Below are 19,428 nucleotides of genomic sequence, written 5' to 3'. Positions count from 1 at the left end.
AAAAAGGTGAAAAAGCTAACGGCAAGCAGTGTTCCTAAGTGGCCTCCCCCCAAGTACTGACTGCGCTCGACGCTGCTTAACTTCGGTGATCGGACGAGAACCGGTGTTTTCAGCGTGATATGGTCGTTGCCGAGAGTGCTAGTTAATAATTCGAATTTAAATTAAGTGAGACAAATTAACCTTCATCTTTATAAAACAATAACAAAAAGAAAATATGTTTGCTTTTTTCATATCTGGTGGAATTTAAAAGAGGAAACAAAAAGGAAAAAGCCAACGGCACGCTGTGTTCCCAAATACTGACTGCGCTCGACGCTGCTTAACTTCGGTGATCGGACGAGAAGCGGTGTTTTCAGCGTGATATGGCCGTTGCCGAGAGTGCTAGTTAATAATTCGAATTTGAATTAAGTGAGAAAAATTAACCTTCATCTTTTTAAAACAATAACAAAAAGAAAATATGTTTGCTTTTTTCATATCTGGTGGAATTTAAAAGAGGAAACAAAAAGGAAAAAGCCAACGGCACGCTGTGTTCCCAAGTACTGACTGCGCTCGACGCTGCTTAACTTCGGTGATCGGACGAGAACCGGTGTTTTAAGCGTGATATGGTCGTTGCCGAGAGTGCTAGTTAATAATTCGAATTTAAATTAAGTGAGACAAATTAACCTTCATCTTTATAAAACAATAACAAAAAGAAAATATGTTTGCTTTTTTCATATCTGGTGGAATTTAAAAGAGGAAACAAAAAGGAAAAAGCCAACGGCACGCAGTGTTCCCTAGTACTGACTGCGCTCGACGCTGCTTAACTTCGGTGACCGGACGAGAACCAGTGTTTTCAGCGTGATATGGCCGTTGCCGAGAGCGCTAGCTAATAATTTGAATTTAAATTAAGTGAGACAAATTAACCTTCATCTTTTTAAAACAATAACAAAAAGAAAATATGTTTGCTTTTTTCATATCTGTTGGAATTTAAAAGAGGAATCAAAAAGGAAAAAGCCAACGGCACGCAGTGTTCCCTAGTACTGACTGCGCTCGACGCTGCTTAACTTCGGTGATCGGACGAGAACCGGTGTCTTCAGCGTGATATGGTCGTTGCCGAGAGTGCTATTTAATATTTCGAATTTAAATTAAGTGAGACAAATTAACCTTCATCTTTTTAAAACAATAACAAAAAGAAAATATGTTTGCTTTTTTCATATCTATTGGAATTTAAAAGACAAAAAAAAGTGAAAAAGCTAACGGCATGCAGTGTTCCTAAGTGGCCTCCCTCCCAAGTACTGACTGCGCTCGACGCTGATTAACTTCGGTGATCGGACGAGAACCGGTGTTTTCAGCGTGATATGGCCGTTGCCGAGAGTGCTAGTTAATAATTCGAATTTAAAGTAAGTGAGACAAATTAACCTTCATCTTTATAAAAGAATAATAATATGAAGATATGTTTGCTTTTTTCATATCTGGTGGAATTTAAAAGAGGAAACAAAAAGGAAAAAGCCAACGGCACGCAGTGTTCCCAAGTACTGACTGCGCTCGACTCTGCTTAACTTCGGTGATCGGACGAGAACCGGTGTTTTCAGCGTGATATGGTCGTTGCCGAGAGTGCTAGTTAATAATTCGAATTTGAATTAAGTGAGGCAAATTAACATTCATCTATTTAAAACAATAACAAAAAGAAAATATGTTTGCTTTTTTCATATCTATTGGAATTTAAAAGAGGAAAAAAATTGAAAAAGCTAACGGTACGCAGTGTTCCTAAGTGGTCTCCCTCCCAAGTACTGACTGCGCTCGACGCTGCTTAACTTCGGTGATCGGACGAGAACCGGTGTTTTCAGCGTGATATTGCCGTTGCCGAGAGTGCTAATTAATAATTCGAATTTAAATTAAGAGAGACAAATTAACCTTCATCTTTTTAAAACAATAACAAAAAGAAAATATGTTTGCTTTTTTCATATCTTTTGGAATTTAAAAGACAAAAAAAGGTGAAAAAGCTAACGGCAAGCAGTGTTCCTAAGTGGCCTCCCCCCAAGTACTGACTGCGCTCGACGCTGCTTAACTTCGGTGATCGGACGAGAACCGGTGTTTTCAGCGTGATATGGTCGTTGCCGAGAGTGCTAGTTAATAATTCGAATTTAAATTAAGTGAGACAAATTAACCTTCATCTTTATAAAACAATAACAAAAAGAAAATATGTTTGCTTTTTTCATATCTGGTGGAATTTAAAAGAGGAAACAAAAAGGAAAAAGCCAACGGCACGCTGTGTTCCCAAATACTGACTGCGCTCGACGCTGCTTAACTTCGGTGATCGGACGAGAAGCGGTGTTTTCAGCGTGATATGGCCGTTGCCGAGAGTGCTAGTTAATAATTCGAATTTGAATTAAGTGAGAAAAATTAACCTTCATCTTTTTAAAACAATAACAAAAAGAAAATATGTTTGCTTTTTTCATATCTGGTGGAATTTAAAAGAGGAAACAAAAAGGAAAAAGCCAACGGCACGCTGTGTTCCCAAGTACTGACTGCGCTCGACGCTGCTTAACTTCGGTGATCGGACGAGAACCGGTGTTTTCAGCGTGATATGGCCGTTGCCGAGAGTGCCAGTTAATAATTCGAATCTAAATTAAGTGAGACAAACTAACCTTTATCTATTTAAAACAATAACAAAAAGAAAATATGTTTGCTTTTTTCATATCTATTGGAATTTAAAAGACAAAAAAAGGTGAAAAAGCTAACGGCAAGCAATGTTCCTAAGTGGCCTCCCTCCCAAGTACTGACTGCGCTCGACGCTGCTTAACTTCGGTGATCGGACGAGAACCGGTGTTTTCAGCGTGATATGGTCGTTGCCGAGAGTGCTAGTTAATAATTCGAATTTAAATTAAGTGAGACAAATTAACCTTCATCTTTTTAAAACAATAACAAAAAGAAAATATGTTTGCTTTTTTCATATCTATAGGAATTTAAAAGAGGAAAAAAAAGTGAAAAAGCCAACGGCAAGCAGTGTACCTAAGTGGTCTCCCTCCCAAGTACTGACTGCGCTCGACGCTGCTTAACTTCGGTGATCGGACGAGAACTGTTGTTTTCAGCGTGATATGGCCGTTGCCGACAGTGCTAGTTAATAATTTGAATTTAATTAACCTTCATCTTTATAATTCAATAACAAAAAGAAGATATGTTTGTTTTTTCATATCTGGTGGAAATTAAAAGAGGAAACAAAAAGGAAAAAGCCAACGGCACGCAGTGTTCAAAAGTACTGACTGCGCTCGACGCTGCTTAACTTCGGTGATCGGACGAGAACCAATGTTTTCAGCGTGATATGGTCGTTGCCGAGAGTGCTAGTTAATAATTCGAATTTAAATTAAGTGAGACAAATTAACCTTCATCTTTATAAAACAATAACAAAAAGAAAATATGTTTGCATTTTTCATATCTGGTGGAATTTAAAAGAGGAAACAAAAAGGAAAAAGCCAACGGCACGCAGTGTTCCCTAGTACTGACTGCGCTCGACGCTGCTTAACTTCGGTGACCGGACGAGAACCAGTGTTTTCAGCGTGATATGGCCGTTGCCGAGAGCGCTAGCTATAATTTGAATTTAAATTAAGTGAGACAAATTAACCTTCATCTTTTTAAAACAATAACAAAAAGAAAATATGTTTGCTTTTTTCATATCTGGTGGAATTTAAAAGAGGAAACAAAAAGGAAAAAGCCAACGGCACGCAGTGTTCCCTAGTACTGACTGCGCTCGACGCTGCTTAACTTCGGTGATCGGACGAGAACCGGTGTCTTCAGCGTGATATGATCGTTGCCGAGAGTGCTAGTTAATATTTCGAATTTAAATTAAGTGAGACAAATTAACCTTCATCTTTTTAAAACAATAACAAAAAGAAAATATGTTTGCTTTTTTCATATCTATTGGAATTTAAAAGACAAAAAAAAATGAAAAAGACAACGGCATGCAGTGTTCCTAAGTGGCCTCCCTCCCAAGTACTGACTGCGCTCGACGCTGATTAACTTCGGTGATCGGACGAGAACTGTTGTTTTCAGCGTGATATGGCCGTTGCCGAGAGTGCTAGTTAATAATTCGAATTTGAATTAAGTGAGGCAAATTAACATTCATCTATTTAAAACAATAACAAAAAGAAAATATGTTTGCTTTTTTCATATCTATTGGAATTTAAAAGAGGAAAAAAAATTGAAAAAGCTAACGGTACGCAGTGTTCCTAAGTGGTCTCCCTCCCAAGTACTGACTGCGCTCGACGCTGCTTAACTTCGGTGATCGGACGAGAACCGGTGTTTTCAGCGTGATATGGCCGTTGCCGAGAGTGCTAATTAATAATTCGAATTTAAATTAAGAGAGACAAATTAACCTTCATCTTTTTAAAACAATAACAAAAAGAAAATATGTTTGCTTTTTTCATATCTATTGGAATTTAAAAGACAAAAAAAGGTGAAAAAGCTAACGGCAAGCAGTGTTCCTAAGTGGCCTCCCCCCAAGTACTGACTGCGCTCGACGCTGCTTAACTTCGGTGATCGGACGAGAACCGGTGTTTTCAGCGTGATATGGTCGTTGCCGAGAGTGCTAGTTAATAATTCGAATTTAAATTAAGTGAGACAAATTAACCTTCATCTTTATAAAACAATAACAAAAAGAAAATATGTTTGCTTTTTTCATATCTGGTGGAATTTAAAAGAGGAAACAAAAAGGAAAAAGCCAACGGCACGCTGTGTTCCCAAGTACTGACTGCGCTCGACGCTGATTAACTTCGGTGATTTGACGAGAACCGGTGTTTTCAGCGTGATATGGCCGTTGCCGAGAGTGCTAGTTAATAATTCGAATTTAAAGTAAGTGAGACAAATTAACCTTCATCTTTATAAAACAATAACAAAATGAAGATATGTTTGCTTTTTTCATATCTGGTGGAATTTAAAAGAGGAAACAAAAAGGAAAAAGCCAACGGCACGCTGTGTTCCCAAATACTGACTGCGCTCGACGCTGCTTAACTTCGGTGATCGGACGAGAAGCGGTGTTTTCAGCGTGATATGGCCGTTGCCGAGAGTGCTAGTTAATAATTCGAATTTGAATTAAGTGAGAAAAATTAACCTTCATCTTTTTAAAACAATAACAAAAAGAAAATATGTTTGCTTTTTTCATATCTGGTGGAATTTAAAAGAGGAAACAAAAAGGAAAAAGCCAACGGCACGCTGTGTTCCCAAGTACTGACTGCACTCGACGCTGCTTAACTTCGGTGATCGGACGAGAACCGGTGTTTTCAGCGTGATATGGTCGTTGCCGAGAGTGCTAGTTAATAATTCGAATTTAAATTAAGTGAGACAAATTAACCTTCATCTTTTTAAAACAATAACAAAAAGAAAATATGTTTGCTTTATTCATATCTATAGGAATTTAAAAGAGGAAAAAAAAGTGAAAAAGCCAACGGCAAGCAGTGTACCTAAGTGGTCTCCCTCCCAAGCACTGACTGCGCTCGACGCTGCTTAACTTCGGAGATCGGACGAGAACTGTTGTTTTCAGCTTGATATGGCCGTTGCCGACAGTGCTAGTTAATAATTTGAATTTAATTAACCTTCATCTTTATAATTCAATAACAAAAAGAAGATATGTTTGTTTTTTCATATCTGGTGGAAATTAAAAGAGGAAACAAAAAGGAAAAAGCCAACGGCACGCAGTGTTCAAAAGTACTGACTGCGCTCGACGCTGCTTAACTTCGGTGATCGGACGAGAACCAATGTTTTCAGCGTGATATGGCCGTTGCCGAGAGCGCTAGCTAATAATTCGAATTTAAATTAAGTGAGACAAATTAACCTTCATCTTTTTAAAACAATAACAAAAAGAAAATATGTTTGCTTTTTTCATATCTATAGGAATTTAAAAGAGAAAAAAAAGTGAAAAAGCCAACGGCAAGCAGTGTTCCTAAGTGGTCTCCCTCCCAAGTACTGACTGCGCTCGACGCTGCTTAACTTCGGTGATCGGACGAGAACTGTTGTTTTCAGCGTGATATGGCCGTTTCCGACAGTGCTAGTTAATAATTTGAATTTAATTAACCTTCATCTTTATAATTCAATAACAAAAAGAAGATATGTTTGTTTTTTCATATCTGGTGGAAATTAAAAGAGGAAACAAAAAGGAAAAAGCCAACGGCACGCAGTGTTCAAAAGTACTGACTGCGCTCGACGCTGCTTAACTTCGGTGACCGGACGAGAACCAGTGTTTTCAGCGTGATATGGCCGTTGCCGAGAGCGCTAGCTAATAATTTGAATTTAAATTAAGTGAGAAAAATTAACCTTCATCTTTTTAAAACAATAACAAAAAGAAAATATGTTTGCTTTTTTCATATCTGGTGGAATTTAAAAGAGGAAACAAAAAGTGAAAAAGCTAACGGCATGCAGTGTTCCTAAGTGGCCTCCCTCCCAAGTACTGACTGCGCTCGACGCTGATTAACTTCGGTGATCGGACGAGAACCGGTGTTTTCAGCGTGATATGGCCGTTGCCGAGAGTGCTAGTTAATAATTCGAATTTAAAGTAAGTGAGACAAATTAACCTTCATCTTTATAAAACAATAACAAAATGAAGATATGTTTGCTTTTTTCATATCTGGTGGAATTTAAAAGAGGAAACAAAAAGGAAAAAGCCAACGGCACGCTGTGTTCCCAAGTACTGACTGCGCTCGACGCTGCTTAACTTCGGTGATCGGACGAGAAGCGGTGTTTTCAGCGTGATATGGCCGTTGCCGAGAGTGCTAGTTAATAATTCGAATTTGAATTAAGTGAGACAAATTAACCTTCATCTTTTTAAAACAATAACAAAAAGAAAATATGTTTGCTTTTTTCATATCTGGTGGAATTTAAAAGAGGAAACAAAAAGGAAAAAGCCAACGGCACGCAGTGTTCCCTAGTACTGACTGCGCTCGACGCTGCTTAACTTCGGAGATCGGACGAGAACCGGTGTTTTCAGCGTGATATTGTCGTTGCCGAGAGTGCTAGTTAATAATTCGAATTTGAATTAAGTGAGAAAAATTAACCTTCATCTTTTTAAAACAATAACAAAAAGAAAATATGTTTGTTTTTTTCATATCTGATGGAATTTAAAAGAGGAAACAAAAAGGAAAAAGCCAACGGCACGCTGTGTTCCCAAGTACTGACTGCGCTCGACGCTGCTTAACTTCGGTGATCGGACGAGAACCGGTGTTTTCAGCGTGATATGGCCGTTGCCGAGAGTGCTAGTTAATAATTCGAATCTAAATTAAGTGAGACAAACTAACCTTTATCTATTTAAAACAATAACAAAAAGAAAATATTTTGCTTTTTTATATCTATTGGAATATAAAAGAGGAAAAAAATTGAGAAAGCTAACGGTACGCCGTTTTCCTAAGTGGTCTCCCTCCCAAGTACTGACTGCGCTCGACGCTGCATAACTTCGGTGATCGGACGAGAACCGGTGTTTTCAGCGTGATATGGCCGTTGCCGACAGTGCTAGTTAATAATTTGAATTTAATTAACCTTCATCTTTATAATTCAATAACAAAAAGAAGATATGTTTGTTTTTTCATATCTGGTGGAAATTAAAAGAGGAAACAAAAAGGAAAAAGCCAACGGCACGCAGTGTTCAAAAGTACTGACTGCGCTCGACGCTGCTTAACTTCGGTGATCGGACGAGAACCGGTGTTTTCAGCGTGATATGGCCGTTGCCGAGAGTGCTAGTTAATAATTCGAATTTAAATTAAGAGAGACAAATTAACCTTCATCTTTATAAAAGAATAATAATATGAAGATATGTTTGCTTTTTTCATATCTGGTGGAATTTAAAAGAGGAAACAAAAAGGAAAAAGCCAACGGCACGCAATGTTCCCAAGTACTGACTGCATTCGACGCTGCTTAACTTCGGTGATCGGACGAGAACCGGTGTTTTCAGCTTGATATGGTCGTTGCCGAGAGTGCTAGTTAATAATTCGAATTTGAATTAAGTGAGGCAAATTAACATTCATCTATTTAAAACAATAACAAAAAGAAAATATGTTTGCTTTTTTCATATCTATTGGAATTTAAAAGAGGAAAAAAAATTGAAAAAGCTAACGGTACGCAGTGTTCCTAAGTGGTCTCCCTCCCAAGTACTGACTGCGCTCGACGCTGCTTAACTTCGGTGATCGGACGAGAACCGGTGTTTTCAGCATGATATGGCCGTTGACGAGAGTGCTAATTAATAATTCGAATTTAAATTAAGAGAGACAAATTAACCTTCATCTTTTTAAAACAATAACAAAAAGAAAATATGTTTGCTTTTTTCATATCTATTGGAATTTAAAAGACAAAAAAAGGTGAAAAAGCTAACGGCAAGCAGTGTTCCTAAGTGGCCTCCCCCCAAGTACTGACTGCGCTCGACGCTGCTTAACTTCGGTGATCGGACGAGAACCGGTGTTTTAAGCGTGATATGGTCGTTGCCGAGAGTGCTAGTTAATAATTCGAATTTAAATTAAGTGAGACAAATTAACCTTCATCTTTATAAAACAATAACAAAAAGAAAATATGTTTGCTTTTTTCATATCTGGTGGAATTTAAAAGAGGAAACAAAAAGGAAAAAGCCAACGGCACGCAGTGTTCCCTAGTACTGACTGCGCTCGACGCTGCTTAACTTCGGTGACCGGACGAGAACCAGTGTTTTCAGCGTGATATGGCCGTTGCCGAGAGCGCTAGCTAATAATTTGAATTTAAATTAAGTGAGACAAATTAACCTTCATCTTTTTAAAACAATAACAAAAAGAAAATATGTTTGCTTTTTTCATATCTGTTGGAATTTAAAAGAGGAATCAAAAAGGAAAAAGCCAACGGCACGCAGTGTTCCCTAGTACTGACTGCGCTCGACGCTGCTTAACTTCGGTGATCGGACGAGAACCGGTGTCTTCAGCGTGATATGGTCGTTGCCGAGAGTGCTATTTAATATTTCGAATTTAAATTAAGTGAGACAAATTAACCTTCATCTTTTTAAAACAATAACAAAAAGAAAATATGTTTGCTTTTTTCATATCTATTGGAATTTAAAAGACAAAAAAAAAGTGAAAAAGCTAACGGCATGCAGTGTTCCTAAGTGGCCTCCCTCCCAAGTACTGACTGCGCTCGACGCTGATTAACTTCGGTGATCGGACGAGAACCGGTGTTTTCAGCGTGATATGGCCGTTGCCGAGAGTGCTAGTTAATAATTCGAATTTAAAGTAAGTGAGGCAAATTAACATTCATCTATTTAAAACAATAACAAAAAGAAAATATGTTTGCTTTTTTCATATCTATTGGAATTTAAAAGAGGAAAAAAAATTGAAAAAGCTAACGGTACGCAGTGTTCCTAAGTGGTCTCCCTCCCAAGTACTGACTGCGCTCGACGCTGCTTAACTTCGGTGATCGGACGAGAACCGGTGTTTTCAGCGTGATATGGCCGTTGCCGAGAGTGCTAATTAATAATTCGAATTTAAATTAAGAGAGACAAATTAACCTTCATCTTTTTAAAACAATAACAAAAAGAAAATATGTTTGCTTTTTTCATATCTATTGGAATTTAAAAGACAAAAAAAGGTGAAAAAGCTAACGGCAAGCAGTGTTCCTAAGTGGCCTCCCCCCAAGTACTGACTGCGCTCGACGCTGCTTAACTTCGGTGATCGGACGAGAACCGGTGTTTTCAGCGTGATATGGTCGTTGCCGAGAGTGCTAGTTAATAATTCGAATTTAAATTAAGTGAGACAAATTAACCTTCATCTTTATAAAACAATAACAAAAAGAAAATATGTTTGCTTTTTTCATATCTGGTGGAATTTAAAAGAGGAAACAAAAAGGAAAAAGCCAACGGCACGCTGTGTTCCCAAGTACTGACTGCGCTCGACGCTGATTAACTTCGGTGATTTGACGAGAACCGGTGTTTTCAGCGTGATATGGCCGTTGCCGAGAGTGCTAGTTAATAATTCGAATTTAAAGTAAGTGAGACAAATTAACCTTCATCTTTATAAAACAATAACAAAATGAAGATATGTTTGCTTTTTTCATATCTGGTGGAATTTAAAAGAGGAAACAAAAAGGAAAAAGCCAACGGCACGCTGTGTTCCCAAATACTGACTGCGCTCGACGCTGCTTAACTTCGGTGATCGGACGAGAAGCGGTGTTTTCAGCGTGATATGGCCGTTGCCGAGAGTGCTAGTTAATAATTCGAATTTGAATTAAGTGAGAAAAATTAACCTTCATCTTTTTAAAACAATAACAAAAAGAAAATATGTTTGCTTTTTTCATATCTATTGGAATTTAAAAGACAAAAAAAGGTGAAAAAGCTAACGGCAAGCAGTGTTCCTAAGTGGCCTCCCCCCAAGTACTGACTGCGCTCGACGCTGCTTAACTTCGGTGATCGGACGAGAACCGGTGTTTTCAGCGTGATATGGTCGTTGCCGAGAGTGCTAGTTAATAATTCGAATTTAAATTAAGTGAGACAAATTAACCTTCATCTTTATAAAACAATAACAAAAAGAAAATATGTTTGCTTTTTTCATATCTGGTGGAATTTAAAAGAGGAAACAAAAAGGAAAAAGCCAACGGCACGCTGTGTTCCCAAGTACTGACTGCGCTCGACGCTGATTAACTTCGGTGATTTGACGAGAACCGGTGTTTTCAGCGTGATATGGCCGTTGCCGAGAGTGCTAGTTAATAATTCGAATTTAAAGTAAGTGAGACAAATTAACCTTCATCTTTATAAAACAATAACAAAATGAAGATATGTTTGCTTTTTTCATATCTGGTGGAATTTAAAAGAGGAAACAAAAAGGAAAAAGCCAACGGCACGCTGTGTTCCCAAATACTGACTGCGCTCGACGCTGCTTAACTTCGGTGATCGGACGAGAAGCGGTGTTTTCAGCGTGATATGGCCGTTGCCGAGAGTGCTAGTTAATAATTCGAATTTGAATTAAGTGAGAAAAATTAACCTTCATCTTTTTAAAACAATAACAAAAAGAAAATATGTTTGCTTTTTTCATATCTGGTGGAATTTAAAAGAGGAAACAAAAAGGAAAAAGCCAACGGCACGCTGTGTTCCCAAGTACTGACTGCACTCGACGCTGCTTAACTTCGGTGATCGGACGAGAACCGGTGTTTTCAGCGTGATATGGTCGTTGCCGAGAGTGCTAGTTAATAATTCGAATTTAAATTAAGTGAGACAAATTAACCTTCATCTTTTTAAAACAATAACAAAAAGAAAATATGTTTGCTTTATTCATATCTATAGGAATTTAAAAGAGGAAAAAAAAGTGAAAAAGCCAACGGCAAGCAGTGTACCTAAGTGGTCTCCCTCCCAAGCACTGACTGCGCTCGACGCTGCTTAACTTCGGTGATCGGACGAGAACTGTTGTTTTCAGCTTGATATGGCCGTTGCCGACAGTGCTAGTTAATAATTTGAATTTAATTAACCTTCATCTTTATAATTCAATAACAAAAAGAAGATATGTTTGTTTTTTCATATCTGGTGGAAATTAAAAGAGGAAACAAAAAGGAAAAAGCCAACGGCACGCAGTGTTCAAAAGTACTGACTGCGCTCGACGCTGCTTAACTTCGGTGATCGGACGAGAACCAATGTTTTCAGCGTGATATGGCCGTTGCCGAGAGCGCTAGCTAATAATTCGAATTTAAATTAAGTGAGACAAATTAACCTTCATCTTTTTAAAACAATAACAAAAAGAAAATATGTTTGCTTTTTTCATATCTATAGGAATTTAAAAGAGGAAAAAAAAGTGAAAAAGCCAACGGCAAGCAGTGTTCCTAAGTGGTCTCCCTCCCAAGTACTGACTGCGCTCGACGCTGCTTAACTTCGGTGATCGGACGAGAACTGTTGTTTTCAGCGTGATATGGCCGTTTCCGACAGTGCTAGTTAATAATTTGAATTTAATTAACCTTCATCTTTATAATTCAATAACAAAAAGAAGATATGTTTGTTTTTTCATATCTGGTGGAAATTAAAAGAGGAAACAAAAAGGAAAAAGCCAACGGCACGCAGTGTTCAAAAGTACTGACTGCGCTCGACGCTGCTTAACTTCGGTGACCGGACGAGAACCAGTGTTTTCAGCGTGATATGGCCGTTGCCGAGAGCGCTAGCTAATAATTTGAATTTAAATTAAGTGAGAAAAATTAACCTTCATCTTTTTAAAACAATAACAAAAAGAAAATATGTTTGCTTTTTTCATATCTGGTGGAATTTAAAAGAGGAAACAAAAAGGAAAAAGCCAACGGCACGCAGTGTTCCCTAGTACTGACTGCGCTCGACGCTGCTTAACTTCGGTGATCGGACGAGAACCGGTGTCTTCAGCGTGATATGGTCGTTGCCGAGAGTGCTAGTTAATATTTCGAATTTAAATTAAGTGAGACAAATTAACCTTCATCTTTTTAAAACAATAACAAAAAGAAAATATGTTTGCTTTTTTCATATCTATTGGAATTTAAAAGACAAAAAAAAAGTGAAAAAGCTAACGGCATGCAGTGTTCCTAAGTGGCCTCCCTCCCAAGTACTGACTGCGCTCGACGCTGATTAACTTCGGTGATCGGACGAGAACCGGTGTTTTCAGCGTGATATGGCCGTTGCCGAGAGTGCTAGTTAATAATTCGAATTTAAAGTAAGTGAGACAAATTAACCTTCATCTTTATAAAACAATAACAAAATGAAGATATGTTTGCTTTTTTCATATCTGGTGGAATTTAAAAGAGGAAACAAAAAGGAAAAAGCCAACGGCACGCTGTGTTCCCAAGTACTGACTGCGCTCGACGCTGCTTAACTTCGGTGATCGGACGAGAAGCGGTGTTTTCAGCGTGATATGGCCGTTGCCGAGAGTGCTAGTTAATAATTCGAATTTGAATTAAGTGAGACAAATTAACCTTCATCTTTTTAAAACAATAACAAAAAGAAAATATGTTTGCTTTTTTCATATCTGGTGGAATTTAAAAGAGGAAACAAAAAGGAAAAAGCCAACGGCACGCTGTGTTCCCAAGTACTGACTGCGCTCGACGCTGCTTAACTTCGGTGATCGGACGATAAGCGGTGTTTTCAGCGTGATATGGCCGTTGCCGAGAGTGCTAGTTAATAATTCGAATTTGAATTAAGTGAGACAAATTAACCTTCATCTTTTTAAAACAATAACAAAAAGAAAATATGTTTGCTTTTTTCATATCTGGTGGAATTTAAAAGAGGAAACAAAAAGGAAAAAGCCAACGGCACGCAGTGTTCCCTAGTACTGACTGCGCTCGACGCTGCTTAACTTCGGAGATCGGACGAGAACCGGTGTTTTCAGCGTGATATTGTCGTTGCCGAGAGTGCTAGTTAATAATTCGAATTTGAATTAAGTGAGAAAAATTAACCTTCATCTTTTTAAAACAATAACAAAAAGAAAATATGTTTGTTTTTTTCATATCTGATGGAATTTAAAAGAGGAAACAAAAAGGAAAAAGCCAACGGCACGCTGTGTTCCCAAGTACTGACTGCGCTCGACGCTGCTTAACTTCGGTGATCGGACGAGAACCGGTGTTTTCAGCGTGATATGGCCGTTGCCGAGAGTGCTAGTTAATAATTCGAATCTAAATTAAGTGAGACAAACTAACCTTTATCTATTTAAAACAATAACAAAAAGAAAATATTTTGCTTTTTTATATCTATTGGAATATAAAAGAGGAAAAAAATTGAGAAAGCTAACGGTACGCCGTTTTCCTAAGTGGTCTCCCTCCCAAGTACTGACTGCGCTCGACGCTGCTTAACTTCGGTGATCGGACGAGAACCGGTGTTTTCAGCGTGATATGGCCGTTGCCGACAGTGCTAGTTAATAATTTGAATTTAATTAACCTTCATCTTTATAATTCAATAACAAAAAGAAGATATGTTTGTTTTTTCATATCTGGTGGAAATTAAAAGAGGAAACAAAAAGGAAAAAGCCAACGGCACGCAGTGTTCAAAAGTACTGACTGCGCTCGACGCTGCTTAACTTCGGTGATCGGACGAGAACCGGTGTTTTCAGCGTGATATGGCCGTTGCCGACAGTGCTAGTTAATAATTTGAATTTAATTAACCTTCATCTTTATAAAACAATAACAAAAAGAAGATATGTTTGCTTTTTTCATATCTGGTGAAAATTAAAAGAGGAAGCAAAAAGGAAAAAGCCAACGGCACGCAGTGTTCAAAAGTACTGACTGCGCTCGACGCTGCTTAACTTCGGTGATCGGACGAGAACCAGTGTTTTCAGCGTGATATGGCCGTTGCCGAGAGCGCTAGCTAATAATTCGAATTTAAATTAAGTGAGACAAATTAACCTTCATTTTTTTAAAACAATAACAAAAAGAAAATATGTTTGCTTTTTTCATATCTATAGGAATTTAAAAGAGGAAAAAAAAGTGAAAAAGCCAACGGCAAGCAGTGTACCTAAGTGGTCTCCCTCCAGAGTACTGACTGCGCTCGACGCTGCTTAACTTCGGTGATCGGACGAGAACTGTTGTTTTCAGCGTGATATGGCCGTTGCCGACAGTGCTAGTTAATAATTTGAATTTAATTAACCTTCATCTTTATAATTCAATAACAAAAAGAAGATATGTTTGTTTTTTCATATCTGGTGGAAATTAAAAGAGGAAACAAAAAGGAAAAAGCCAACGGCACGCAGTGTTCAAAAGTACTGACTGCGCTCGACGCTGCTTAACTTCGGTGATCGGACGAGAACCAATGTTTTCAGCGTGATATGGCCGTTGCCGAGAGCGCTAGCTAATAATTCGAATTTAAATTAAGTGAGACAAATTAACCTTCATCTTTTTAAAACAATAACAAAAAGAAAATATGTTTGCTTTTTTCATATCTATAGGAATTTAAAAGAGGAAAAAAAAGTGAAAAAGCCAACGGCAAGCAGTGTTCCTAAGTGGTCTCCCTCCCAAGTACTGACTGCGCTCGACGCTGCTTAACTTCGGTGATCGGACGAGAACTGTTGTTTTCAGCGTGATATGGCCGTTTCCGACAGTGCTAGTTAATAATTTGAATTTAATTAACCTTCATCTTTATAATTCAATAACAAAAAGAAAATATGTTTGCTTTTTTCATATCTGGTGGAATTTAAAAGAGGAAACAAAAAGGAAAATGCCAACGGCACGCAGTGTTCCCTAGTACTGACTGCGCTCGACGCTGCTTAACTTCGGTGATCGGACGAGAACCGGTGTTTTCAGCGTGATATGGCCGTTGCCGAGAGTGCTAGTTAATAATTCGAATTTAAAGTAAGTGAGACAAATTAACCTTCATCTTTATAAAACAATAACAAAATGAAGATATGTTTGCTTTTTTCATATCTATTGGAATTTAAAAGAGGAAACAAAAAGGAAAAATTCAACGGCACGCTGTGTTCCCAAGTACTGACTGCGCTCGACGCTGCTTAACTTCGGTGATCGGACGAGAAGCGGTGTTTTCAGCGTGATATGGCCGTTGCCGAGAGTGCTAGTTAATAATTCGAATTTGAATTAAGTGAGACAAATTAACCTTCATCTTTTTAAAACAATAACAAAAAGAAAATATGTTTTCTTTTTTCATATCTGGTGGAATTTAAAAGAGGAAACAAAAAGGAAAAAGCCAACGGCACGCTGTGTTCAAAAGTACTGACTGCGCTCGACGCTGCTTAACTTCGGTGATCGGACGAGAACCAGTGTTTTCAGCGTGATATGGCCGTTGCCGAGAGCGCTAGCTAATAATTCGAATTTAAATTAAGTGAGACAAATTAACCTTCATCTTTTTAAAACAATAACAAAAAGAAAATATGTTTGCTTTTTTCATATCTATAGGAATTTAAAAGAGGAAAAAAAAGTGAAAAAGCCAACGGCAAACAGTGTTCCTAAGTGGTCTCCCTCCCAAGTACTGACTGCGCTCGACGCTGCTTAACTTCGGTGATCGGACGAGAACTGTTGTTTTCAGCGTGATATGGCCGTTGCCGTCAGTGCTAGTTAATAATTTGAATTTAATTAACCTTCATCTTTATAATTCAATAACAAAAAGAAGATATGTTTGCTTTTTTCATATCTGGTTGAAATTAAAAGAGGAAACAAAAACGAAAAAGCCAACGGCACGCAGTGTTCAAAAGTACTGACTATGCTCGACGCTGCTTAACTTCGGTGACCGGACGAGAACCAGTGTTTTCAGCGTGATATGGCCGTTGCCGAGAGCGCTAGCTAATAATTTGAATTTAAATTAAGTGAGATAAATTAACCTTCATCTTTTTAAAACAATAACAAAAAGAAAATATGTTTGCTTTTTTCATATCTATTGGAATTTAAAAGACAAAAAAAAAAGTGAAAAAGCTAACGGCATGCAGTGTTCCTTAGTGGCCTCCCTCCCAAGTACTGACTGCGCTCGACGCTGATTAACTTCGGTAATCGGACGAGAACCGGTGTTTTTCAGCGTGATATGGCCGTTGCCGAGAGTGCTAGTTAATAATTCGAATTTGAATTAAGTGAGACAAATTAACCTTCATCTTTTTAAAACAATAACAAAAAGAAAATATGTTTGCTTTTTTCATATCTGGTGGAATTTAAAAGAGGAAACAAAAGGGAAAAAGCCAACGGCACGCTGTGTTCCCAAGTACTGACTGCGCTCGACGCTGCTTAACTTCGGTGATCGGACGAGAACCAGTGTTTTCAGCGTGATATGGCCGTTGCCGAGAGCGCTAGCTAATAATTCGAATTTAAATTAAGTGAGACAAATTAACCTTCATCTTTTTAAAACAATAACAAAAAGAAAATATGTTTGCTTTTTTCATATCTATAGGAATTTAAAAGAGGAAAAAAAAGTGAAAAAGCCAACGGCAAACAGTGTTCCTAAGTGGTCTCCCTCCCAAGTACTGACTGCGCTCGACGCTGCTTAACTTCGGTGATCGGACGAGAACTGTTGTTTTCAGCGTGATATGGCCGTTGCCGACAGTGCTAGTTAATAATTTGAATTTAATTAACCTTCATTTTTATAATTCAATAACAAAAAGAAGATATGTTTGCTTTTTTCATTTCTGGTTGAAATTAAAAGAGGAAACAAAAAGGAAAAAGCCAACGGCACGCAGTGTTCAAAAGTACTGACTATGCTCGACGCTGCTTAACTTCGGTGACCGGACGAGAACCAGTGTTTTCAGCGTGATATGGCCGTTGCCGAGAGCGCTAGCTAATAATTTGAATTTAAATTAAGTGAGATAAATTAACCTTCATCTTTTTAAAACAATAACAAAAAGAAAATATGTTTGCTTTTTTCATATCTATTGGAATTTAAAAGACAAAAAAAAAGTGAAAAAGCTAACGGCATGCAGTGTTCCTTAGTGGCCTCCCTCCCAAGTACTGACTGCGCTCGACGCTGATTAACTTCGGTAATCGGACGAGAACCGGTGTTTTCAGCGTGATATGGCCGTTGCCGAGAGTGCTAGTTAATAATTCGAATTTGAATTAAGTGAGACAAATTAACCTTCATCTTTTTAAAACAATAACAAAAAGAAAATATGTTTGCTTTTTTCATATCTATAGGAATTTAAAAGAGGAAAAAAAAGTGAAAAAGCCAACGGCAAACAGTGTTCCTAAGTGGTCTCCCTCCCAAGTACTGACTGCGCTCGACGCTGCTTAACTTCGGTGATCGGACGAGAACTGTTGTTTTCAGCGTGATATGGCCGTTGCCGTCAGTGCTAGTTAATAATTTGAATTTAATTAACCTTCATCTTTATAATTCAATAACAAAAAGAAGATATGTTTGCTTTTTTCATATCTGGTTGAAATTAAAAGAGGAAACAAAAAGGAAAAAGCCAACGGCACGCAGTGTTCAAAAGTACTGACTATGCTCGACGCTGCTTAACTTCGGTGACCGGACGAGAACCAGTGTTTTCAGCGTGATATGGCCGTTGCCGAGAGCGCTAGCTAATAATTTGAATTTAAATTAAGTGAGATAAATTAACCTTCATCTTTTTAAAACAATAACAAAAAGAAAATATGTTTGCTTTTTTCATATCTATTGGAATTTAAAAGACAAAAAAAAGTGAAAAAGCTAACGGCATGCAGTGTTCCTTAGTGGCCTCCCTCCCAAGTACTGACTGCGCTCGACGCTGATTAACTTCGGTAATCGGACGAGAACCGGTGTTTTCAAAGTGATATGGCCGTTGCCGAGAGTGCTAGTTAATAATTCGAATTTGAATTAAGTGAGACAAATTAACCTTCATCTTTTTAAAACAATAACAAAAAGAAAATATGTTTGCTTTTTTCATATCTGGTGGAATTTAAAAGAGGAAACAAAAGGGAAAAAGCCAACGGCACGCTGTTTTCCCAAGTACTGACTGCGCTCGACGCTGCTTAACTTCGGTGATCGGACGAGAACCAGTGTTTTCAGCGTGATATGGCCGTTGCCGAGAGCGCTAGCTAATAATTCGAATTTAAATTAAGTGAGACAAATTAACCTTCATCTTTTTAAAACAATAACAAAAAGAAAATATGTTTGCTTTTTTCATATCTATAGGAATTTAAAAGAGGAAAAAAAAGTGAAAAAGCCAACGGCAAACAGTGTTCCTAAGTGGTCTCCCTCCCAAGTACTGACTGCGCTCGACGCTGCTTAACTTCGGTGATCGGACGAGAACTGTTGTTTTCAGCGTGATATGGCCGTTGCCGACAGTGCTAGTTAATAATTTGAATTTAATTAACCTTCATCTTTATAATTCAATAACAAAAAGAAGATATGTTTGCTTTTTTCATATCTGGTTGAAATTAAAAGAGGAAACAAAAAGGAAAAAGCCAACGGCACGCAGTGTTCAAAAGTACTGACTATGCTCGACGCTGCTTAACTTCGGTGACCGGACGAGAACCAGTGTTTTCAGCGTGATATGGCCGTTGCCGAGAGCGCTAGCTAATAATTTGAATTTAAATTAAGTGAGATAAATTAACCTTCATCTTTTTAAAACAATAACAAAAAGAAAATATGTTTGCTTTTTTCATATCTATTGGAATTTAAAAGACAAAAAAAAAAGGAAAAAGCCAACGGCACGCTGTGTTCCCAAGTACTGACTGCGCTCGACGCTGCTTAACTTCGGTGATCGGACGAGAACTGTTGTTTTCAGCGTGATATGGCCGTTGCCGACAGTGCTAGTTAATAATTTGAATTTAATTAACCTTCATCTTTATAATTCAATAACAAAAAGAAGATATGTTTGCTTTTTTCATATCTGGTTGAAATTAAAAGAGGAAACAAAAAGGAAAAAGCCAACGGCACGCAGTGTTCAAAAGTACTGACTATGCTCGACGCTGCTTAACTTCGGTGACCGGACGAGAACCAGTGTTTTCAGCGTGATATGGCCGTTGCCGAGAGCGCTAGCTAATAATTTGAATTTAAATTAAGTGAGATAAATTAACCTTCATCTTTTTAAAACAATAACAAAAAGAAAATATGTTTGCTTT

The 19,428-nt window shown here is 38.0% G+C and overlaps 1 non-coding gene and 60 pseudogenes across 1 annotated transcript; all 61 read right to left on the bottom strand.

Moving 5' to 3' along the window:
• Positions 1-13: 13 nt before the first annotated feature.
• LOC149619486 (5S ribosomal RNA) lies at positions 14-131 on the bottom strand (annotated as a pseudogene).
• A 617-nt stretch (positions 132-748) lies between these two features.
• On the bottom strand, positions 749-851 carry LOC149619485 (5S ribosomal RNA; annotated as a pseudogene).
• A 137-nt stretch (positions 852-988) lies between these two features.
• Positions 989-1,091, bottom strand: LOC149619484 (5S ribosomal RNA; annotated as a pseudogene).
• Positions 1,092-1,227: 136 nt separating this feature from the next.
• Positions 1,228-1,346, bottom strand: LOC149619483 (5S ribosomal RNA; annotated as a pseudogene).
• Positions 1,347-1,483: 137 nt separating this feature from the next.
• On the bottom strand, positions 1,484-1,586 carry LOC149619482 (5S ribosomal RNA; annotated as a pseudogene).
• Positions 1,587-1,722: 136 nt separating this feature from the next.
• LOC149619481 (5S ribosomal RNA) lies at positions 1,723-1,841 on the bottom strand (annotated as a pseudogene).
• Positions 1,842-1,977: 136 nt separating this feature from the next.
• LOC149619480 (5S ribosomal RNA) lies at positions 1,978-2,095 on the bottom strand (annotated as a pseudogene).
• A 377-nt stretch (positions 2,096-2,472) lies between these two features.
• On the bottom strand, positions 2,473-2,575 carry LOC149619479 (5S ribosomal RNA; annotated as a pseudogene).
• A 136-nt stretch (positions 2,576-2,711) lies between these two features.
• LOC149619478 (5S ribosomal RNA) lies at positions 2,712-2,830 on the bottom strand (annotated as a pseudogene).
• Positions 2,831-2,967: 137 nt separating this feature from the next.
• Positions 2,968-3,086, bottom strand: LOC149619477 (5S ribosomal RNA; annotated as a pseudogene).
• Positions 3,087-3,447: 361 nt separating this feature from the next.
• Positions 3,448-3,550, bottom strand: LOC149619476 (5S ribosomal RNA; annotated as a pseudogene).
• A 136-nt stretch (positions 3,551-3,686) lies between these two features.
• Positions 3,687-3,789, bottom strand: LOC149619475 (5S ribosomal RNA; annotated as a pseudogene).
• Positions 3,790-3,925: 136 nt separating this feature from the next.
• LOC149619474 (5S ribosomal RNA) lies at positions 3,926-4,044 on the bottom strand (annotated as a pseudogene).
• A 137-nt stretch (positions 4,045-4,181) lies between these two features.
• On the bottom strand, positions 4,182-4,300 carry LOC149619473 (5S ribosomal RNA; annotated as a pseudogene).
• A 136-nt stretch (positions 4,301-4,436) lies between these two features.
• On the bottom strand, positions 4,437-4,554 carry LOC149619472 (5S ribosomal RNA; annotated as a pseudogene).
• Positions 4,555-5,651: 1,097 nt separating this feature from the next.
• Positions 5,652-5,754, bottom strand: LOC149619471 (5S ribosomal RNA; annotated as a pseudogene).
• Positions 5,755-5,890: 136 nt separating this feature from the next.
• On the bottom strand, positions 5,891-6,009 carry LOC149619470 (5S ribosomal RNA; annotated as a pseudogene).
• Positions 6,010-6,130: 121 nt separating this feature from the next.
• LOC149619469 (5S ribosomal RNA) lies at positions 6,131-6,233 on the bottom strand (annotated as a pseudogene).
• Positions 6,234-6,371: 138 nt separating this feature from the next.
• LOC149619468 (5S ribosomal RNA) lies at positions 6,372-6,490 on the bottom strand (annotated as a pseudogene).
• Positions 6,491-6,867: 377 nt separating this feature from the next.
• Positions 6,868-6,970, bottom strand: LOC149619467 (5S ribosomal RNA; annotated as a pseudogene).
• Positions 6,971-7,107: 137 nt separating this feature from the next.
• On the bottom strand, positions 7,108-7,210 carry LOC149619466 (5S ribosomal RNA; annotated as a pseudogene).
• Positions 7,211-7,344: 134 nt separating this feature from the next.
• LOC149619465 (5S ribosomal RNA) lies at positions 7,345-7,463 on the bottom strand (annotated as a pseudogene).
• Positions 7,464-7,584: 121 nt separating this feature from the next.
• On the bottom strand, positions 7,585-7,687 carry LOC149619464 (5S ribosomal RNA; annotated as a pseudogene).
• Positions 7,688-8,064: 377 nt separating this feature from the next.
• On the bottom strand, positions 8,065-8,183 carry LOC149619463 (5S ribosomal RNA). The gene has a single exon (XR_016375602.1). It is a non-coding gene; the product is annotated as a 5S ribosomal RNA (ribosomal RNA).
• Positions 8,184-8,319: 136 nt separating this feature from the next.
• Positions 8,320-8,437, bottom strand: LOC149619462 (5S ribosomal RNA; annotated as a pseudogene).
• Positions 8,438-8,574: 137 nt separating this feature from the next.
• Positions 8,575-8,677, bottom strand: LOC149619461 (5S ribosomal RNA; annotated as a pseudogene).
• Positions 8,678-8,814: 137 nt separating this feature from the next.
• On the bottom strand, positions 8,815-8,917 carry LOC149619460 (5S ribosomal RNA; annotated as a pseudogene).
• Positions 8,918-9,054: 137 nt separating this feature from the next.
• LOC149619459 (5S ribosomal RNA) lies at positions 9,055-9,173 on the bottom strand (annotated as a pseudogene).
• Positions 9,174-9,310: 137 nt separating this feature from the next.
• Positions 9,311-9,429, bottom strand: LOC149619458 (5S ribosomal RNA; annotated as a pseudogene).
• A 136-nt stretch (positions 9,430-9,565) lies between these two features.
• LOC149619457 (5S ribosomal RNA) lies at positions 9,566-9,683 on the bottom strand (annotated as a pseudogene).
• Positions 9,684-10,299: 616 nt separating this feature from the next.
• Positions 10,300-10,417, bottom strand: LOC149619456 (5S ribosomal RNA; annotated as a pseudogene).
• An 857-nt stretch (positions 10,418-11,274) lies between these two features.
• On the bottom strand, positions 11,275-11,393 carry LOC149619455 (5S ribosomal RNA; annotated as a pseudogene).
• Positions 11,394-11,514: 121 nt separating this feature from the next.
• Positions 11,515-11,617, bottom strand: LOC149619454 (5S ribosomal RNA; annotated as a pseudogene).
• Positions 11,618-11,754: 137 nt separating this feature from the next.
• Positions 11,755-11,873, bottom strand: LOC149619453 (5S ribosomal RNA; annotated as a pseudogene).
• A 121-nt stretch (positions 11,874-11,994) lies between these two features.
• LOC149619452 (5S ribosomal RNA) lies at positions 11,995-12,097 on the bottom strand (annotated as a pseudogene).
• A 137-nt stretch (positions 12,098-12,234) lies between these two features.
• LOC149619451 (5S ribosomal RNA) lies at positions 12,235-12,337 on the bottom strand (annotated as a pseudogene).
• A 137-nt stretch (positions 12,338-12,474) lies between these two features.
• Positions 12,475-12,593, bottom strand: LOC149619450 (5S ribosomal RNA; annotated as a pseudogene).
• Positions 12,594-13,210: 617 nt separating this feature from the next.
• Positions 13,211-13,313, bottom strand: LOC149619449 (5S ribosomal RNA; annotated as a pseudogene).
• Positions 13,314-13,450: 137 nt separating this feature from the next.
• On the bottom strand, positions 13,451-13,553 carry LOC149619448 (5S ribosomal RNA; annotated as a pseudogene).
• Positions 13,554-13,687: 134 nt separating this feature from the next.
• Positions 13,688-13,806, bottom strand: LOC149619447 (5S ribosomal RNA; annotated as a pseudogene).
• A 121-nt stretch (positions 13,807-13,927) lies between these two features.
• On the bottom strand, positions 13,928-14,030 carry LOC149619446 (5S ribosomal RNA; annotated as a pseudogene).
• Positions 14,031-14,152: 122 nt separating this feature from the next.
• LOC149619445 (5S ribosomal RNA) lies at positions 14,153-14,255 on the bottom strand (annotated as a pseudogene).
• Positions 14,256-14,392: 137 nt separating this feature from the next.
• LOC149619444 (5S ribosomal RNA) lies at positions 14,393-14,511 on the bottom strand (annotated as a pseudogene).
• A 121-nt stretch (positions 14,512-14,632) lies between these two features.
• Positions 14,633-14,735, bottom strand: LOC149619443 (5S ribosomal RNA; annotated as a pseudogene).
• Positions 14,736-14,872: 137 nt separating this feature from the next.
• On the bottom strand, positions 14,873-14,991 carry LOC149619442 (5S ribosomal RNA; annotated as a pseudogene).
• A 122-nt stretch (positions 14,992-15,113) lies between these two features.
• On the bottom strand, positions 15,114-15,216 carry LOC149619441 (5S ribosomal RNA; annotated as a pseudogene).
• A 377-nt stretch (positions 15,217-15,593) lies between these two features.
• Positions 15,594-15,696, bottom strand: LOC149619440 (5S ribosomal RNA; annotated as a pseudogene).
• A 137-nt stretch (positions 15,697-15,833) lies between these two features.
• On the bottom strand, positions 15,834-15,952 carry LOC149619439 (5S ribosomal RNA; annotated as a pseudogene).
• A 122-nt stretch (positions 15,953-16,074) lies between these two features.
• On the bottom strand, positions 16,075-16,177 carry LOC149619438 (5S ribosomal RNA; annotated as a pseudogene).
• A 138-nt stretch (positions 16,178-16,315) lies between these two features.
• LOC149619437 (5S ribosomal RNA) lies at positions 16,316-16,435 on the bottom strand (annotated as a pseudogene).
• Positions 16,436-16,572: 137 nt separating this feature from the next.
• Positions 16,573-16,675, bottom strand: LOC149619436 (5S ribosomal RNA; annotated as a pseudogene).
• Positions 16,676-16,812: 137 nt separating this feature from the next.
• On the bottom strand, positions 16,813-16,931 carry LOC149619435 (5S ribosomal RNA; annotated as a pseudogene).
• A 122-nt stretch (positions 16,932-17,053) lies between these two features.
• Positions 17,054-17,156, bottom strand: LOC149619434 (5S ribosomal RNA; annotated as a pseudogene).
• Positions 17,157-17,293: 137 nt separating this feature from the next.
• On the bottom strand, positions 17,294-17,412 carry LOC149619433 (5S ribosomal RNA; annotated as a pseudogene).
• Positions 17,413-17,549: 137 nt separating this feature from the next.
• LOC149619432 (5S ribosomal RNA) lies at positions 17,550-17,668 on the bottom strand (annotated as a pseudogene).
• A 122-nt stretch (positions 17,669-17,790) lies between these two features.
• On the bottom strand, positions 17,791-17,893 carry LOC149619431 (5S ribosomal RNA; annotated as a pseudogene).
• Positions 17,894-18,029: 136 nt separating this feature from the next.
• On the bottom strand, positions 18,030-18,148 carry LOC149619430 (5S ribosomal RNA; annotated as a pseudogene).
• A 137-nt stretch (positions 18,149-18,285) lies between these two features.
• On the bottom strand, positions 18,286-18,388 carry LOC149619429 (5S ribosomal RNA; annotated as a pseudogene).
• Positions 18,389-18,525: 137 nt separating this feature from the next.
• LOC149619428 (5S ribosomal RNA) lies at positions 18,526-18,644 on the bottom strand (annotated as a pseudogene).
• A 122-nt stretch (positions 18,645-18,766) lies between these two features.
• Positions 18,767-18,869, bottom strand: LOC149619427 (5S ribosomal RNA; annotated as a pseudogene).
• Positions 18,870-19,231: 362 nt separating this feature from the next.
• Positions 19,232-19,334, bottom strand: LOC149619426 (5S ribosomal RNA; annotated as a pseudogene).
• Between the last annotated feature and the right edge of the window lie 94 nt (positions 19,335-19,428).

Source organism: Phalangium opilio, unplaced genomic scaffold, assembly GCF_054372755.1.
Source record: "Phalangium opilio isolate 3A_F unplaced genomic scaffold, DU_Popi_V2 ptg000209l_1, whole genome shotgun sequence".
NCBI classification, from domain to species: domain Eukaryota; kingdom Metazoa; phylum Arthropoda; class Arachnida; order Opiliones; family Phalangiidae; genus Phalangium; species Phalangium opilio.
This window is presented reverse-complemented; position numbering and strand designations above follow the sequence as displayed.